Source organism: Oryx dammah, unplaced genomic scaffold, assembly GCF_014754425.2.
Source record: "Oryx dammah isolate SB20612 unplaced genomic scaffold, SCBI_Odam_1.1 HiC_scaffold_29, whole genome shotgun sequence".
In the NCBI taxonomy this organism is placed as follows: Eukaryota; Metazoa; Chordata; class Mammalia; order Artiodactyla; family Bovidae; genus Oryx; species Oryx dammah.
The window spans coordinates 44,146,674-44,161,499 of record NW_024070213.1 but is presented as its reverse complement, the minus strand read 5'-3'; the positions used below and the strand labels follow the sequence as shown (position 1 = coordinate 44,161,499).

General features: G+C 43.6%; 1 pseudogene; it reads right to left on the bottom strand.

Annotated features, from left to right (window-relative positions):
- The window catches only part of LOC120858018, a 69,835-nt pseudogene that overhangs the window by 1,284 nt on the left and 53,725 nt on the right, over positions 1–14,826 (bottom strand).

Genomic DNA, 14,826 nt, shown 5'->3' with positions numbered 1-14,826 from the left:
AGGGGTGGGAGTGCTGCTGGTGGATAGAGACCAGGAGGATTCTTCAACATCCAGCAATGAACAAGACAGTCCCCACAAGTTATCCAGCCCAAAATGTCAGTAGTGCTAACGTTGAGAAACCCCAGGTTAGATGATTTCTAAGTGCTTTTCATATAGGTTTATGACTTGTCCTTTGTACTGGGGTTTAACCCAAGTTAAAAGTTAGTGCTGGAACAGTGCAATGATAAAGATTCCTTCTTTGAAGTCAGAAACCAACCCAGCTTTGAATCCAATCTTTACCACCTACTGCCCATGTGATGCTAAACCAGCGATGACTTAAGAATTTTTAAACTGAAGGAAATTAGAACCGGCAGTCTGGTTGCAGGGAGGACTGGTGGCCTTATCTTGAAGCTGAGTTTTCATAGAAGGCACATTGTTTTAACTAGGCTGTGTTATAGACCAATAAAAATAGTCAAGTTTTAGCTCTGCCACTCACAAGTCATGGTACTTTGTAAAAGCTACTTAGCCTTTCTATGTCGTCATCTGAAAACTTAAGACCTTCCTAAAAGGATTATTGTGAGGGTTTAAATGAGTTATCATTATCACACATTAAGAACTTTGAACAGATGGACCTAAGAGAAGCACTCAATAAATAGTAAGAATATATCAGTATCACTACCACTGTGTGCATGCTAAGTCGCTTCAGTGGTGTCCAACTCTTTGCAACCCTATGAACTGTAGCCCCGCAGACTCCTCTGTCCGTGGAAGTCTCCAAGCAGGAATACAGAAGTGGGTTCCCATGCCCTCCTCCAAGGCATCTTCTTGACCTAGGGATCAAATCCATATCACTTATGTTTCCTGCATTGGCAGGTAAGTTCTTTACCACTACCGCCATCACTACCATTATTTTTTTAAATTTTGTCTTATTTTTGTCTTGGCTGCATTGCAAGGTATGTGGGCTCCTAGTTCCCGAGCAGGGATCAAACCCATGCACCTTGCAGTGGAAGTGTGGAGTCTTAACCCCTGGACCGCAAGGAAAGTCCCGTCACTGGGTTTTTTTCATTCTTAAGGTGACTTTGTGAGGCTGTTAGAGATCAAGATGGGCAGACCAGGGTCCCCAAATCAACCTTTAGTATAGTGACTGTTGGGCAAATTGAGTCTTTTCACCAAGCCTTCAATTCCTTGTTTGTAGGTGACAATAATAGTGACAGTGTTGTTCTAAGGATTAAACGAGACAAAATAAAGCACCTAGCATAGCGCCCAACAGATAGTAACTGTTTAATAAGTGGCAAATATTTATCATATAATTCGTTTTGTGATAGTAAGCTACTGGCAGGGACCCATGGGGTTGGAGAGAGGAGTCTAGGCATCTCTTCATACTGCTGGTTGGGCCACTGTGTTGGGAATCCAAGTGCCTGCAAGCTTGTTCTTGAGCTGAGTTAGGCAACTCCACAGCAGATGGAGCTTCATCCTGTCCAACCAAGTGTTCTGAATTTGAAGGAAAACCAGGATGTTTTCTGATGGCCTATGAAACAACAATGGCTAAAAAAAAAAAAAAAAAAAGCTAGGGACATCAGTGTTTGATTTTCCAAAAAAAAGTTTACTTTCTAGACTGGTATCTTAAGAATTCTTTTCCCCTCTCAACTCACCTTAACACTGGAATCTAAATGCTGCTAGGTCCTTCCTGGGCTGTTCCATGACCCAGAAAAAAAATAAGATTTGGGATCAGGGCTATTTGTGCCTCAAATTATTGTTATTCCAGTTGTGTGCCTGACCCTAAGAAGTAGAGCAATGTGGTATGGTTATGTTTGAATGACCAGGCAGAATAAAGAGAAACTGGACGCTGCTCTGTAAACACACATTAAGCATTTAGGGAGGGAAAGAACAGAAGCCTATAAATAGTGGCCAAATGTGCCCATGGCGGCACAAAGACCAGGATCATTACTTTCATATACATCTGCAGCTACCTGTTGGTGAACAGGTGGCTACAAACCATTACATAGAAAAAGGAAAATTTTTAAATATTTCCCTAGGAAGAATTTTGAGCTGCATAAACTACTGAAGTCCTAACATTTATTCATTTATCTATTCAACAAAAACTATGGGCAGGAGTCTGGGATACCAAAACATATAAGTAGCTCACAGTCCAGGGAAGAAGGGATGCACAAATAAAAAGACAATTGCAATGCATCACGTTAAGGAAGTAACCTCTCATAGTGGTCAAGATCATGGACTCTGGCATCAGACATGGGTTTGAATCTGACATGGCCATCTATCTGATGTTGGACAAAAAAGATCCTTAGCATCTCTAAGGCCCAGTTTTTTCATTTATGTGACAAGCATAGGTAGCAACCCAGTATTCATTCTCCTCTTACTCTTTACTAGCAAAACCTTAATTTTGTTCAGGCCAGAAATCTGCCTAGCTTAAAAGAAAAAGAAAAAAGGGCTTCCCTGGTGGTCTAGTGGTTAAGAATCCACCTGCTGGTGCAGGAGACACAGGTTCGATCCCCAGTCTGGAAAGATCCCACATGCTGTGGAGCAACTAAGCCTGTATACTACAGCTACTGAGCCAGAGCTCTAGAGCCCTCAAGCCACAACTAATGAGCCCACATGCTACAACTACTGAAGCCCAACACCTAGAGCCCGGGCTCCGAAACAAGAGAAACCCCTGCAATGAGAAGCCCATCCACTACAGTAAAGAGTAGTCCCACGTTTGTTGCTACTAGAGATAAAGCCCATTGTGAAGCAACAAAGACCCAGTGCAGGCCAGAAAAAAAAAAGAGAGGGAGAGAGAATTCTCAGGCTCCCTGGCAGGTAAGTGTGGTCACCTGACACAGTTCTGGTCAGAGAGATGTAGATGGGAGAAGTACACCTTCTGGACTAATAAAAACCACAAGAGGGAAAGGCTCTTTGCTCTTCACCTTTTGCTTTTTTGTCATTTATCCTTCCTCCCTCCTGGAACACACACTGGCAAAATGACAGCCCTCTGGTGTCCACAGTAACGAAAACCAAAAACTACATTCTAAGAATGGTACCATGGTGTCGCTATAGCAGCCCTAGCCCATTGTTATTTGAGCAAAATAAGTTTCCATTCACTTAAAGCACTATGGACAGGTTTCTGCATGCAAACTCAACTCCTCACTGATACAATCTGTAAACTGAGGATAATAATAGTATCTCCCCCTGGGGTTCTTTTGAGCATTAAATAATGCATGTAAAGCACTTAGCATGACACCTGGCTCATAGACAGACTCAATAAACAGTAACTTAGACCTTTTTACTACTATTATTACTCCTATTATCCTTATTAATATGGTTAGTAAATGTGCCAACAGCTCTAGGAGCCTATAGGAAGATGTAACTCCCCCTGCCTCAGGGAAACAGAACAAGCTTACCCTATAATGTTGTTTGATCTGGGTCTTTCAAAATGAGGAGTTTCCCACGATGTGGTTTCTGATCAAAAAGTGAGCACATTCCTGGGTGCCTGCAAGGGCTTAGGAGATGTTCATTAGTGTTCACCAGGAGAAAACTCTGATAAGGGGGTAATAGTTCTGGGCTGGAGGTCAGAGGGCCAGAACTAGAATCAGTGGTCTTCAAACTGAGACTGGGAGAAGTAAGTGGGTGCAGGAGCACCCAGCCACAGGGCCATTGTGAGCCCATAGGAGATAACAGATCATAATTCAAATACCAGTTATTGTTAACCCTGTACCCTGGTTCCTAACCACCATCAGAGGAGCTGATGTCACAAATCTCTGTATTTATAGGCTCTTTGAGAACACGAGTGCTTTCTTAATCCTCTCCTTGATTTCTGTGTATCCCTAGCTCCAAGCATACAGCTTGACACAAAACATGTGGCTATTCCAACAACCTTGAAAATATTCAGAACCACAGCCCTACATCTCACATCCCCCTGAAGACCAGATGAAGACCCAGAGCAGAGCAGAGGCTCTTAGAAATGCTGTCTTAACCGTGCACTTTCTAAATAGAGACCTGAAGTCCATCCCCAAACTGTATCATCTCTTTAATCAGAGGGAAAAGAGTAGATATAAATAGAAGAGAACGTTTTCTACTCAAAAACTTTCCTTTCCCAAAAAAGAAAGGTAGAGAATACCCTTGATAATTCATCAGCCGGATGAAGGGGAAACCACTCCTGCCATGTGGCTGGCTGATCCTGGAGCAGATACGGAGCCTAATGAGAAACCAAGTTCATCGCAGGAGGAACGTGTGATGTTTAAGCCTCATTAGGACTATAATACCAGCCGTCCAGACACAAACCCCACTGTTGACTTTGACCTCACTTCCCTACCTCCTGCTGCTCATGGCATTATTGAACCTGGGTTTTTCCTGTAGGCCAGAACCTTGCCAGCCCCTTTGCCCTTCACATAGTGTGTTTGTCTGGTTTCTATTTCTGCAGCGTGATGAAGGATGATAGCAGGGTATTGAATGGTTGTTTTCATTTAGTGCCGTTGCTGCCCTAACTCTGTCCCTTACCCCCCGCCCTCCTCTCAAGTTGGCTTTTCGTTGTCCATTTTGTGCCTTGTCCTCGATTTTTATTGTTTCCTTACAGAGTAGGGAAGGCATTTTATTTTCCAGGCCCTGGTATACATAGCCTCCTGTATGCATCTTTCCCACAAAGAATCATCATGTTTTGAAACTGGAAATGACCTCAGATGGGAAAGACAGGAAAGGTTCAGATATTCACTGAGCCCCTAATGTGTGCCAGGCCCTGAGCCAGGGCTTTTTTTTTTTTTTTTTTTGCATTTAATCCTCACAACAAGTCTGTGAAGCAGGTAGTATTACATCTCATTTTACAGATGAGAAAACTGAGACCCAGAGAGGTGAAATGACAGGTTCAAGGTTGTACTGAATGGTTACTGACAAAGGAACTCCCATTTCCCCTACTCCAAGCGCACCCCCCCTTCCATGCCTCAGCTTGTCTTTGATGACTTTTTAGGGTGTTTTAAAGTATAACATTTTTTTTGTTTTCTGAAACAGAAGGCAACTATCTTAAGCCTGCATTCGCCCAGGGTATAAACTCCTAGATCTCTGTTGGTCAATCAAGACATTGGGTCTTCACTGTCTCTGGCATCTGCTCAGGTGTCTTCTTCCAGGTCCTTGTCTGCCTGTGGATACCATGCCAGCTGGCCTCCGCTGAGCTGCCCTGTCTGGTCTTCCGTGGTTGATCCACAGAAAGAGCAGTTTACCCAGGGTCTCTCCAGGCAAGGCTCTGTCTTGTCAGATTCACATCTCTGTCAAGGGCAATGGAAAACCTCAGCTGTTCCCACACTGCTCTGGGGCCTTGGGAATCTCCCAGAGGCTGTCTCAAGTCCCTGCTATATAAACATAGAGGAGGCATCCCTCCCTCTCACACCCTTGCTGGAGATTGTTGTTGTTGTTTAGTTGATAAGTCATGTCCAACTCTTGCAACCCTATGGACTGCAGCCCACTAGGCTCCTCGTTCCAGCAAGAATAATGGAATGGGTTGCCATTTCTCCAGGGGATGTTCCCAACCTAGGGATCGAACCCAGTCTCCTGCATTACAGGGAGGTTCTTTGCTGCTGAGCCACTAGAGAAGCCCCTACCTTTGCTGGAGGGGAACCCTGTAAAGGAGACAAGACACAGACCTCCTGTCCTATCAGATACCACAGTGACCCAGAGCTGCTTCTCCCTGTCTCTTCCCCAGGACTCCATCCAGGAGGAAGTAGGAGGCAGGGATCCTCAGAGAGCCACATGAGGCTCCTGCTTTGATCTCCTCAGGTTTAGCCTCTCTCTTCTCAACCCTTAACACATTTGCCTCTCCTGGGTTAGGGCAAGAGACTAGTCCTGGCTGAATCCAATTTTGGAAAAAGCCTCTAGATTTTGCAGGGTATAGATTTCATTACTGAGTCATTCGGGATTTAGAATTAGGGAATTAAAAAGACCAGGCTTTTAAGTCACAGAGATTTTTTTCTCAAGCTATATGTTTCAAAAGTCTTTTGAAGTTGAAAAGCTTAGTCTGGACTCTTCTTTCTCTTTGCTTTTCCACTGAAATAGCTGTATTCCTGAAAGGAAGGGAGGGTGGGAATAGTGGAAGATACCAGGGAGATGGGGGAGAGAGAATATGAGTTAATATTTCTGTGGCAAAGACAGTTGCTGCACTGTGTCTTCATTCTGGGAACCTAGAAACTGATCTAAACCTCTTCTGCAGTTAGGATGGGGACATATGACAACATTCTGGCCAATGGAATGTGGGTAGAAGTTTCAAGGCTGGCCTCTGAAAACATCCCAGTCGATTCTGTTGCCCCTCCACAGCAGCAGTGGAGACCATGAGCTAAAGAGAGTAACCTCAAAGGAGGAAAAAGGAGCCTGGATGCCCAAGTCATCAACTGGAGGAGAGCTGCAAAAGAATGCAATGTGAGCAGAAATGAAACTTAATTGTATTGAGGCAGTGAGCTTTACTTAGGTTTTTGTGTGGGTGTGTGTGGGTGTGTGTGTGTATCTTTTACAGCAGCTTACATTACTCACCCTAACAAAATAAGTAAATGTTGTTCTACCTCAGCACCAATGTGTAAAAAGATCAGAGATGGAGAATCAGAAATTTGAGCATTTTGATTAAAATCTATGAAGCTGAAGTTATTTAAAATGACGCCAACTCTAATAAAACATTATCTTTGGACAATATTCAAAGCTTGACATTGAAGGAGAAGTGATGGGAAAGAAAATAAGAATGAAATAGATTAATAACAAGGACTAACTGCATAGCGCAGGGAACTATATTCAATGTCTTGTAATAACTTATAATGGAAAATAATCTGAAAAAGAATACATATAATATATATAGTATATAATTGTATATATATAATACACAATGTTACATATAGCATATGCATATCGTATATATTACATAATATAATGTATAATACATAATGTATTATGTACAAATTATTTTATGTTACATATGTTGTGTATATTATATATAGTATATATTTTATAATAGGGCTCCCCAGGTGGCGCTAGTGGTGAAGACCCTGCCTGCCAATGCAGGAGAATCAGGAGACACAGGTTCGATCCCTGGGTCGGGAAGATCCCCTGGAGGAGGGCGTGGCAACCCACTTCAGTATTCTTGGCTGGAGAATCCCATGGACGGAGGAGCCTGGTGGGCTACAGCCCACAGGGTCACAAACAGTTGGATATGACTGAAGTGACTTAGCATGCACATGCACATATTTTATAATATGATATACAATATAATGCTGCTGTTTAGTTGCTAAGTCATATTGAACTCTTTGTGACCCCACTGACTATGGCCCAGGCCCTCTGTCCATGGGATTTCCCAAGCAAGAGTACTGGAGTGTGTTGCCATTTCCTTCTCCAACACAATATAATATTATTAATATATTGTATATTATATACTATATTGTTGTATATATTATATACATTATATTATAGATAGTGTATATATTGTATATTACATATATATATATCATGAATCACTTTGCTGTACACCTGAAACATTGTAAATCAACTATACTTCAATTTTAAAAGTTTTTTTTTTTAAATACCACAGTGCTGCTGCTGCTGCTGCTAAGTCGCTTCAGTCGTGTCCGACTCTGTGCGACCCCAGAGACAGCAGCCCACCAGGCACCCCCGTCCCTGGGATTCTCCAGGCAAGAACACTGGAGTGGGTTGCCATTTAAAGTGATATCTCGAACCCTTTCTTTTGACCAGCCTGGCATAAATCCTGGCATACTGAAATGCTTAATAAGTAATGATTGAATGAATAAAAAATTCATTAACCTATCAACTCTGCTTACATTCAGAGTTTGATAGGGAAGAGCAAAGGAGGTAGAGATAAAGAAAACAGATGAAGAGGGAAAAAAAGTTGGGACTAGTGAGAAGGTGAAGTGGAAATAACGTTCCACAAGGCAGGCATCCTCCCCATCCCCACTTTGGGACTTAACATACTGCTTATCATCGAGAACTCCCTGTAACTTTGCTCTCTTCATGCTCACAGACACACAAAAGTAAGGTTACAATTCCTGTGTATTATTGATGTTAACATACAAAACGGCAAGTGCCACAATGAAAGGCAGCCAGAAGCTGTGGGTCACGGGAGGGGGGAATCTATTTTATCTCTGAGATTTGGAATCACGTACAAAGGCTTCTGAGGTTTGATGAAAGTGAAAGTGAAATTCGCTCAGTTGTGTCCCACTCTTTGCAACCTCATGGACTACACAGTCCATGGAATTCTCCAGGCCAGAATACTGGAGTGAGTAGCTGTTCCCTCCTCCAGGGGATCTTCCCAACCCAGGGACTGAACCCAGGTCTCCCACATTGCAGGCAGACTCTTTCCCAGCTGAGCCACCAGGGGAGCCCACAGGGCTCAATAAATTGTGAAAGTGTCAGTCGCTTCAACTGTGTCCTATTCTTTGTGACCCCATGGACTGTAGCCCTCCAGGTTCCTCTGTCCATGGAATTCTTCAGGCAATGTGGGAGTGGATAGCCATTCCCTTCTCCAGGAGGTCTTCCCGACCAGGAGATCGAACCTGGGTCTCCTACATTGCAGGTAGATTTTTTACTGTGTAAGCCACCAAGGAAACTCTTCCCTATCAAGTCAGGAACTGATTCACAGAAACATAGAGAAGAAATAAAAACCTTTATTACTGGTAAACACTAGGTTTGAGTGTGCAGCCAAACCTAGGGAGTGCTGGGAACCTCCGCCCTTGAATTAGACAGACTCAACCACCAAGCCACTGGCATAGCTGGAAAGCCACAAGCTGCCCCCAATAGGGACAGGCTCCTTACTGCATGGCTTGACCCTCTCAGACTCAAGCAGATTTGAAGAAAGAGTAAGGAAGTTGCTGAGTCATGTCCAGTTCTTCTTCCCAAATCACTGATCAGAGAAATCAGTCTCTGTCCAGTCGGCTTTGGCTAAGATATGTGACAGGAACAAATGCTTCTGATTTCTCAGTGGTGCAGAATTACAAGGATCTCTTGTTCACACATCCCTATATGAACTATAGTGAAGTCGCTCAGTCGTGTCCGACTCTGCGACCCGTGGACCGAAATCTACCAGGCTCTCTGTCTATGGGATTTTCCAGGCAAGAGTACTGGAGTAGGTTGTCATTTCCTTCTCCAGGGGAATCTTCCCAACCCAGTGATTGAACCCGGGTCTCCCACATTGCAGGCAGATGCTTTACCGTCTGAGCCACCAGGGAAGTCCATATTGGAAAAGACCCTGATGCTGAGAAAGATTGAGGGCAGGAGTAGAAGGGGGCAATGGAGGATGAGATGGTTGGATGACATCATCAAGTCAATGGACATGAGTTTGAGCAAGCTCCAGGAGATGGTGAAGGACGGGGAAGCCTGGTGTGCTGCAGTCCATGGGGTCACAAAGAGTCAGACAGACTGAGCGACTGATAAACAACAGCAACAAAGCTGACTCACTTTGATGTATAGCAAAACCAATACAACATTGTAAAGCAATTATACTCCAATTAAAAATAAAATTTAAAAAGCTGAATATAAACTCAATGTAAACAAAAAATAAAATAACCATGTGAGGCTGGTACCATTATTATCATCCCCACTTTGTGGATGAGGAAACCAAGGCTCAGGGAGGAGAGCCACCTCCCCCAGCACTTGCAGGGAAGCTTCTGACGCCTTGTCCAACCGCCATGACTCTGTCCCATCTCAGCTGGTGTCAGCTGGTCTCCGACTTAGACATCTTGGTGCCTCTCTTTCTTTCCAGCCTGTAATTTAGGATTTCTCAATTGTCTCTGTGCAGCCACCATCATGCCTCAGATACAGTTCATTCACGTTCAGCAAGTGTTAGGCGGCTCCTAAGTGGCAGGATTGTTGTAAACACAGGGAATATGACAGTGAAGGTGACAGGCCAGGTCTCTGCTCTCATAGGGCTTATTTTCTGGTGAGGAAAGAGGGAAAATCAGCTATAGAAATGTTAGCTGGCGGTAAATGCTACTCAGAGAATCAGACCACACTGATGGGATCCAGGGAGAGAAGGTGGCTAAGTTTTTGCTGGGAGACCAGAGAAGGCTGCTTTTCTGAGAGGGTCACTTTTAAGCCAAGAGCTGCATCACAAGAAGGTGTCAGCCATGGAAAGATATGGTGGAAGAATATTCCATGCAGACAGCACAGCATAAGCTGCTGCTGCTGCTAAGTTACTTCAGTCGTGTCCGACTCTGTGCGACCCCAGAGACGGCAGCCCACCAGGCTCCCCCATCCCTGGGATTCTCCAGGCAAGAACACTGGAGTGGGTTGCCATTTCCTTCTCCAATGCATAAAAGTGAAAAGTGAAAGTGAAGTCGCTCAGTCGTGTCCGACTCTTAGCGACCCCATGGACTGCAGCCCACCAGGCTCCTCCGCCCATGGGATTTTCCAGGCAAGAGTACTGGGGGGGGGTGCCGTCTTATCCGCACAGCATAAGAGAAGTTCCTAAAGGGACTAGTGGCCCGAGGAGAGTGTTAATAAATAATAACCACTGACTCTGGTGGCTTAGCAGTCAAGAATCCACCAGACAACACACGAGTTGCAGGTTTGATCACTGGGTTGGGAATATCCCCTGGAGAAGGAAATGGCAATCCATTCCAGTATTCTTGCTGGGAAATCCCATGGGCAGAGAAGATATGCAGGCTACAGTCCATGGGGTTGCAAAAGAGTCAGACGACTGAACAACAACAATAAATAATAACACTTGTTCAGGGCGTATATGTTCTTTAAAATTTATTTTATTGAAGTATACTTGATTTACAATGTTGTGTTAATTTCTGGTATACAGCAATTATATTTCTTTTCATATTCTTTTCCATTCTGGTTTATCACAGGATATTGAATATAGTTCTCTGTGCCATAGAGTAAGACCTTGTTGTTTATCCATTCTATATATAGTAGTTTGCATCTGCTAATCTCAAACTCCCAATCCCTCCCTCTTCCACATGCTTTGTAAGTCTGTTTCTGCTCCATAGAGCTTCCCAGGTGGCGCTAGTGGGAGATGCAAATTCGATCCCTGGGTCAGAAAGATCCCCTGGAGGAGGGCATGGCAACCCACGCCAGTATTCTTGCCTAGGGAATCCTCATGGACAGAGAAGCCTGACAGGCTACAGTTAGTAGGGTTGCAAAGAGCTGGACATGACTGAGGCGACCGAGCAGGCATGCACATAAGTGATACGGGATTTGCCTTCTGTTTCTTGCTTCCCTTAGTATGTAATCTCTAGGTGCATCCATGTTGCTGCAAATGGCATTATTTCATTCCTTTTTATGGCTTTGTATACATATACTACATCTTCTTTACCCATTCCTCTGTCTATGGGCATTTAGGTTGCTTCTGTGTCTTGGCTACTGTATATAGCGCTGCAGTGAACATTAGAGTGTATTTATCTTCTCAAGTTATAGTTTTGTCCTGACATATGCCCAGGAATGGAATTGCAGGATCACATGGCAACTCTATTTTTATTTTTACTTTTGAAGAATATCCATACCCTTTTCCATAGTGACTGCACCAATTTACATTCCCAGTAATAGTGTAGGAGGGTTCCCTTTTCTTCACACCTCAAGAGGGTCACTTTTAAGCCTACAACTGAATCACAAGAAGGTTTGAGCCATGGAAAGATGGGGGGGGAAGAGCATTCCACACAGACATAGGAGCATCAGAGAAGGTCCTAAAGGGAGGATATTGAAGAGGATATAACTAGGTGGATGTTAACAAATAATAATACTTGCCTTCAGTGGGTATATGTTTATCAGAGGCAAGCCACACTGGAGTCCTGTGCTTTGAAGAATTAACACAGAGAGGGCAGACTCCCAGCTTAATCTCCCTCCCAACCCCTCCTGGTTTCCCCACCTGTTTCAGCTGATTCTCTGTCAACACTGCTTGGAATCTGGTCCAGTTCCTAACTTAGGTGAAATGAACTGTTTCTTCAAGACTCCACCAGGGCACCGGAGCACATGCCACGGACAGGGCGCTGGACTTCTACATTAACTCCCTGCCGCCCTCCTACACCAGGGACTCGGAGGGAGCTGGAATCTCTCCCTCCCTCTCTCTGTTCCTCCCTCCCTCCCCTTCCTGGTTGTGCAGCACTCACAGAAAATGTGCTAAGCATGTCCTCTTAGCACTTTGCAACAGTTCCAGTGAGTCTTTAACACATGGTTACTTATTAACCTAACTTCCTCTCCAGCTGTTCATCAAGGGTGGCAGACCCAAATGCCCAGAGGGACCAGGCAGGGAAGGGACACGACCCTAAGGACTGAAGGCAATTGGGAGGCAATGGCAAACTCACTTTCCTGGAATTCTGGAAACTTGGATTCTTAATGTGAACTCTCCAGATATTTACATGTTGACAATTATTTATTTGGAAAAGAAATGAGCTCTCAAGTGCATTTTAAGTGCATTTAAATAAAATGCATTATAGATGCATTTTATTCATAAGGGTTTTCTCAGTATCTCACATAACAGATGACAAATAATATCTGCTCGATAATATTTCCTGAATGAATGAATGAAAAAGATAAACTTAATGGGAATTAATCAGATCTGCTCTTCTCATTGGAGTCCAAATTATCACTGACAATTTGTCACTGACACTCAAATTGTCATCAGCTGGCTTAGTCAAAACTGGATTGCAGATGAAATGTAGGGTGGGCTTAGTTTTCTTTGTTACATCATGTGATGGGATCAAGTATGTTTACTTGATTGCTTTACTATACTAAATGACTCCAGTGGCCCTGGGCTTTCTGGACAGGAGATCAAATGTCTCCAAAGCAGGCTTATTTGCACACATGGCTCAGCTGGGTTCACATACTAATCAAAGAGACAACTGGTAACTAAGTGCTTAGGACCCAGAAATGTTGACAAAAGTAGAACCGTAGAATATTACCACCGGAAGCATCACCTAGGGTCTAGCCTCTAGTCAAGGAGCCCCACTGAGCAGAGGAAGAAACTCATTTGAAAACTGACCCCCTCAAGGTCACATGTTTCTTGGGCCTGAGGCATCCCTCTTCTTCCTGCTTTCTCTGGCTCTGATCAGAAGCCCCATGGACTCATCTTTCCCCATTTCTAACACAGTGGCCAGTCTCTGTGAGAAACACCCACGTACGTCATAGTCCTCCAGACTAGTTAACAGTGTGGGCTGCCTGGACTAATCCCAGGACTGCTGCCCGAAGAGTGATTCTAGAGAAACAGAATTAGATTGAATGCAAATATTCTACTATCAGAAGCCCAGAAGGCATCTGAGAAATGTGATTCCAGGAGAAGGATTAGGTCTTCCCTACTTTTGTATCCCCAGGAGCACCTAACAGAGGGTGTTCTGTGTAACAGACACTAGGTACATATTTGAGTGGTGCCAACTCTGTGCTGGGGTTTCCCAGATGACTCAGTGGTAGAGAATCCGTCTGCCAAGCAGGAGATGCAGGTTTGATCCCTGGGTCAGGAAGATCCTCCAGAGAAGGAAATGGCAACCCATTCCAGTATTCTTGCTTGGGAAATCCCATGGACAGAGGAGCCTGGTGGGCTACAGTCCATGGGGTCGAAAAGAGTAGGACATGACTTAGCAACTAAACCGACCAACAACTCTGTGCTGGGCATTGTTCCAAACAGTAGTTCTCAAAGTAGAATTCTTGGTACTACGGGGGCCCCTAAAGCCCTTTCAGGGGGTCCTCAAGGTCAAAAGTGTTTTCATAACAATACCAAATGATATTTACCTCTGCATTCTCATTTCTTTCATGACTGTACAGTATTTTCCAGAATCTACATGATGTCTGACAGATTACAGAATGTGTGCTTGTGATCCTTGGGTTTTGAAAACTTCTCAGTATTAACTTCAAATATAGTAAATATCAATAGATACAACCCACATAAGAGTGTTTTGAAGTTCAATAATATTTAAGAGCATAAAACAGATCTTGGAACCCCAAATTCTGAGATTCATTATTCCAGAGGATGTAAGAAGCTAATAAGTACCATGAAAAAAAAGAAAGAAAAAGTAGAGCAGGGTAAAGGGAATTGGAAGAGCCTGAGGATGGGGGTGGGCGCAGGTGATGGGAGGCAAGGAAGGGGTGATGGGTGAGGAGGGGCAGCTTCCAGTATTAAATGGGAATGATACAAGTTGACCTAATTGAGAAATAAATCTACAAATCAAACATCTGACAACTCTGAGTTGCCATTTAAAATCCCTTCATTTACCCTGAATTTAAAATCTTTATTGAAAATTGAATCACGAATATAGGACTTCCCTGATGGCTCAGCAGGTAAAGAATCTGCCTGCAAAGCGGGAGACACATGAGACTCTGTTCAATCCCTGGGTCAGGAAGATGCCCTGGAGGAGGAAATGGCAGCTGAGGAAATTCTTGCCTGGAAAATCCCATGGACGGAGGAGGCGGTAGGCTATAGTCCCAAGGGTTGCAAAGCACTGGACATGACTGGGCCATTAAGCAGCAATTATGTGCATGTGATTTAAAGAAATTGGTTAAGAAATAAGAATACTTCCAGTAGCTTTAAAATTCTACTGTGAAGATAGTGTCAGTCTCCTCACCAGGGAAAGCCTTATCCTAATTCTTTTTTTTAATTGAAGTATAGTTGATATACAAGGTTGTGTTAGTTTCTGATATACAGCAAAGTGATTCAGTTATACATGTACATATTCTTCTGATTTTTGAGTGAAGTATTCTTTCATATATTTTGGCAGTGTTACCATCTGTATAGGATATAGGATCTATACAATAAAGGAGGTCTTGTTTAATTTTGGAAAACTAAGAAGCAAACCAGCCCAAACCACTGTAAGGGAAGAGCAGTATTACTGCTAATAGGTGAAGTCTTCTGGGAGAAAATGAACTGGACCAAGCAAGGCATCACAT